The sequence below is a fragment of the Pimephales promelas genome, chromosome 14 (assembly GCF_988280905.1).
Source record: "Pimephales promelas chromosome 14, fPimPro1.hap1.1, whole genome shotgun sequence".
NCBI lineage: Eukaryota > Metazoa > Chordata > Actinopteri > Cypriniformes > Leuciscidae > Pimephales > Pimephales promelas.
In genome coordinates, this window is record NC_142782.1 from 30,263,034 (window position 1) to 30,268,923 (window position 5,890).

Sequence of the window (5,890 nt, forward strand, 5' to 3'; positions counted from 1 at the left end):
CACAAAATTTTTTCTTTTGTCAAATCAACTTAAATTATTAATCATTCTAATAATAGAAATGTTAACGTTGCATGTGACTCCTAATCTTATTAAATAAGATTAGGAGTCACATGCAACGTTAACATTTCTATTATTAGAATGATTAATAATAAAAAGGTTAAAAATAACAACAGCTGCAGATGCTTGCACAAAAAAGTAAATATACCCAGGACAAAGCAATTATGCAAACGATCTCAGTGGAAAGTTGTAAATGATGCTTCCTGTGAACTATATTCCTAGAACCTGTGTACTCAAATAGCTTTTGCTATTGTTGTTCTACAAGGGCCCTTAAAAGAGAAGAACTTTCTCAACATTCAAACAGTAACAGTAGCCTACTCTCATCACACTGAGTTCATTGGGGTTCATTTACAATGTCTTAAAGGGATAGTTCACTTTGAAACACATTTTTGGCATGTTTTAGCTAAGGGCATCCATTTTGACATTTTTAGGTCAAACCCTTCTTGTCTGTCAAATACGAACAGTATATCATTTTTACCTCTTGTAACCTCAGTTGGACGTGACTGTTAGTTTTTTCACACAAACCGCTCGTTTCGTGTCTTGGGCCATCAATGTGTACTTACATTTACGAGTCATTAAATCATGTTTAATTTGGACTTCTCTGTGCATGCTTTTTGAGGTGGTGACGATAGACCTCCATTATATGACTGGACAACAACGGTTTGACCAAAAAATTTCAAAATTGAAACTACTGCGGAAACAAACACACCTACATCTTGGATGCCCTTGAGTAGCTAAAACATACCAAAAACAAATTTCAAAGTGAACTATCCCATTAAAGTGCTGATAAGTATCATGTTTGTATCCATAATGGATGAGGAAATGAGTGTTAAATGCTGTGAATGTGTTCACTCCGCTCCTGTGTTTGTGCTTGAGACCCTCCCTGGTGAAAAGTTGCCCCCTCATTAAAGTGCTTCCTTTGAGTTCATTCAGACTCGTGACACACACACACATGAAACAAACAGATGAAAGGTCACGCTGCCTGCGTCCTTCAGGAAGCCATGGCATCTGTGGAATGCCGCTTTATTTTCCTGCTAATTCCCCAGTGTTTGTGTTTTTTCATCAAGTGAGCTCAAAGGCATGTGTGTGTGTGTTCCTCAGCGCCACACACTCCCAGAGTCGGGTTATCAAGTGCATGCAGTCGGTTCTGTCTCATTGGTCAGCAGACTGAGACAGGAAGACTTGAAAGACAATATCCTGCTTCAGCAGCATGGACAGTATGCCACTCTTCTCCAAAGGGAAATAAGGAAAAACTCTGCACAAGCACTTCAAAGCCCACCCAGAGGAGAAGGCTATTGCTCTGATGTTGCTCTTTCATAAGTCAGGAGACTTAACTGAGATATAAAGCAATGAAATAAGATGTAAATGAAACAATTGTGGACATAAGTGAGATTATTGAGCTGTATACAGTCCTATAAAGGTAAAATATACAGTTGTGAGTGACTCATAAATTGGGTCTCATGCAATAATCCGGCCATCATATGCAATAAACTATGCCCGGATTCAGAGAAAAGCTTAGTAAAAATTGATGTCAAATCAAAAACTTGACATTTTTCTTAGATCGTATTGATGTTCCATCTGCCAATGGACATTTGTTGAGAAATGTTTGACAACATTTCAAACTTTTTTTTCAAACTTTGGCGTATATGAGACTTTATCTACTTTTATCACTGTGATTTGAGATCACAACATTTTTTTCTTTTGTCAAATAAACTTAGATAATTTATGTGATTCAGATAACATAATATTTTGAGTTTCTGGTGATTAAATGAATCTCCTTCAATATTAAGTAATTTTTTCTATTTCAATTAACTTTTTTTAAGGCAACCAGGTTACTTTTTTTACAGTGAATATTTTGAATTAACTTTTATTTTTTATTTTTTTATTTTTTAGATTTTTCAGTTTTTTAATATTAACTTAAGTTTAATTTATAAAATATTTTTTTTATAAATAAAAATAATATATATATTTTTTAATTTTATATATACATAAAATATATATTTGAAGAGTTCAGATGCAAAAGCCTCTAAATGCCATTTGAAATTTTCTTCTTTAATGATGATTTTTATCAAACTTGTATATTTAAGTTCAGTGATTTCACTTAAATGGCAATGATAATTACCTATTAATTGTTATTTAAGTGAAATTACTGAACATAAATATACAAGTTTGATAAAAATCATCATTAAAGAAGAAAATTTCAAATGGCATTTAGAGGCTTTTGCATCTGAACTCTTCATTTGTTCGTTTATTTCAGAGTTTTAGGCACATGACCACATGTGTGATTGCTGGGATATTTTTGACAGGATACTTGCTAATTTAAAAAATGCATTTTAATCTCAACGCTATACCCTGAAATAAACACCTCAGCTCAAATAGTAGGGAAAATCAAATGCTGGTTGCTAATTTGCAATTATCTTTTGCCAATAAAAAAAAAAAAGATGGATAAATGCATCTGTCAAATACATACATGCAATACAATCTAATCTTGGTGTTTTCTTTCATCCGGTCCTTGCTATTCATTCAGAACTGAGGCACAAAGTATACGATCAAGCTAAAACAAGCCTGGAATCACTAAAAACCTTCATTGAGCTCATTTTATAAGCTCAGTGAAAGGATCTGAACTAAAGCAGATTCTTTCTCCTCAATGAGTCGGCCTGCCATGTTGTTCCACTCCAAGGCCTGACACATTGATATCGCCTTCCATAAAGAGTGTGAACACAATAGCTCCCTGCCAAGGACATGTAGTCTCTGTCTGTGCCACCCACAGACTGAAGAGAGACAGTTAGTCTCTGACTCCATCCGGCTCGAAGTGTGTGTGTGTGTGTGTGTGTGTGTCTCAGCTTGTTATACAAGAGCCCTGGTTGAGACTGGCACCGGCGGCGGAAGCGAGTGGAAGTGCAGGAAGTGGGTCAAGGAAAGAGGGGAAGTAGGTCACAACGGTAGAGCACTGACTGAAAGAGTAGAGGAACTGAGGAAAAACCGAAGCACACTCCACCTCCTCTTCTGAGATGTTCTATATTTAAAGTGATCGCACATGTGTGAATGGACCTCACTAGAGCTGAAAACTGGGCTCGTTGCATCCCATCGGAAGCAAAAACACAACTGAGATCTCTTTAATATATATCAGTTGTCTCTACTAAGCAGCAATGTGATTAAACGCAAAGCAAATGGACTATCGCTGCGTCTGAAATAGCATACTTGTCTAAGGTACAACATTTGAATTTACTTTGTAACTAGCGTGAGTTGTGCCGCTTCACTGCCATTCACAAATCCTCTCCAGTGGCCTCATGGGATAGTAAAATGTCCATCGAATGCTCACTTCAGAATCTTGTCAGAAGAAGTAGCTCATACAGGGTCTTTTCACCTACTTTTTTCGAATACAATGGATGTATCAGAAATCAAAAACTTCCCTACTCACTGTAAAAAATATTGTTGGTTTAATTAAAAAAATTAAGTAGCCTGGTTGCCCTAAAATTTTAAGTTGATTGAACTGGAAAAAGTGAGTTAAGAAAGGAGGAGATTGATTTAATCATCAGAAACTCAAAATAATAAGTTATCTGAACTAAATAAATTAATTATGTTCATTTGACAAAAGAAAAAATGTCAAGATTGGTAACAAATTTTGAAAAAAACAACAACCATTTTTACAGTGTATGTGAAAAAAGTATTTATAAGGATTACCTACTTCAAACTTATACACACACTTTCATAGCTGTCAAATTTTGAGTTTGAAGTGAGACTTTCCGAAGGTCTCTTTTGGTTTGGAGAACAATCTCTGTCTCACGTGCTCACTCGCTCTAGATTCAGTAAGATTTTAAGAAAACAAAAGAGGCCGACAAAAGAGTATGTCCGAATACATCGTCCGAAAACGCAAACTCTAGTTATTTATATTGAATAAGTAATTACTTCACATTGGTTTCCCCAAGCATGCCACACTAGCCCTCAAAAGTGAAGCCAAAACGTCTCGATCGCCCCCCAGTGACCAATCCTAGTATAAACCCCGCCTCCCCATGTCATTCAACGGACCAACTAAACAATTAAATTATACTTCACATATCCTTTTTCCAAAGATAGTTTCTGTCATTTACTGTAGTTTCTATCACGTTGATGTCATTTCAAGAGTTTGTTTTTAAAATAAGTTAGTTATTTGATGCTATAAAAACGGTGTTCTGACATCATGATTGACAGGGTCTCTGTGCGAAGAAGTCACTGAAGCACCAACAGACTTTTTTTCATAATGTTGACTATGTGGTTAGTAGTCGTATTTACCTTATTTTAAGGAGGTATTGCAATCAGCAGACACCATTGGAGAGGAACGGAGCAGACAGAGGCCACTTAATGAAAGTGCAGGAGCGTGTGCTTGGCTTGCGATTGATTCAGCGAGAATGGGGGCGGGGCCTTGAATTCGCGGCTTTACTTCCTGTTCACGACTGCGCATGTCTAGTCCCGAAAAGGACTAGCGCAGCCGCAGACTCAAGTTCCAAGATGTCAGCGCCATATCTGGACACTTTTTTTTTTTTTTCCATATCGGGACACTGGCAGCTTCAGTTCTCTCCGATGGAAAAGAGCGAAGGGGCTAAGCCCTACTTTTTTATTTTTTGTAAAGAACTTAAATCCTACCTAGAAACTCTCAGTACGTCATCCAGCAACTCCAAAGCTCTTAAAACTTTCTCATTGTGTCAGTTACATGTTACTCTCCTGGCTTTATAACATGTAATTGTATTCTCAATTGTATTTACCCCATGGCATTGATTCTGTATGTTCATTGAAATGCAAAATAAATATTAAAAAAAAAAAAAAAAAAAAAAAAGAAAAGAGCGAAGGGGCATCGTCCATCTTTTTTACAGTCTATGGGTTTCACAAGCTCACACGCCACACCCCCGATTTCTCACGCTGAAGTGCCAACCTGGTCGGTCAAATGCCTGGAAGATGAGTTTATCTGTGATCGACTAGTTATGCCGCAAATTAGATAGGCGTACTAGGAATTATTGGATTTCGGACGCAGTGTATACTATATCTTAACTCTCAGGTTTCCCACACACAAAATGTTAACATGGTTCAGTATGACCCTGCTGGTAGATGCAGTAAATAAATCAATATGAGGTCAAAAAGCATATTCTCTGTTGACGTTGACGGGAAACGTAGCTGTGTATTCCAATGCACACACACACACACACACACACGTTGGGTTTCCATATTTAATGAGGACATTCCATTTAATGATTTTGATACTGTGCAAACTGTATCTCTCCTCTAACCCTAAAGCTGTTTTCCAAAACATAACTGTATGATTTATGAGCTGTTCTCATGGGGACCAAAAAAAAGGTTTTTTTCTGAAATTTCAGCTATCTTTGTGGGGCCATTTTGTCCTCATAACGTGAACCACACACACATATACATACAGTAGTAACATACATATTTATATGTGTGTGTGGTGTGTGCATGAATACATTCCAGTGTAAAAATCCCATTGTGTTGCTACAGAGACCAGAACAGTACAGTTGCCTCACATATTACAGTCAACAGTGTTCTAAGTGACTAAAATGATTTTCGGCAGAGCGATTTCTGTTGTAGATTATGGTGTAATATTCATCAGATGTAAGTTTGTGCAAGTGTATAAATCCTTCATGAGCCATGTGGAAACACTATCACACAAAAAAGTACACGCTGATCTGATGGCTTAATAGTGTGCATGGTTTAGTCATGTCTCAAAGATCTGGGAAGTCTAAAGTCCTGGACTGTCAGTGTTACCAAACATCAAACTTTTTTCTTTTTTTTTTTTAAGGATGTGATTTTATCATGCCATTTATTACTGCATGATCACAACCAC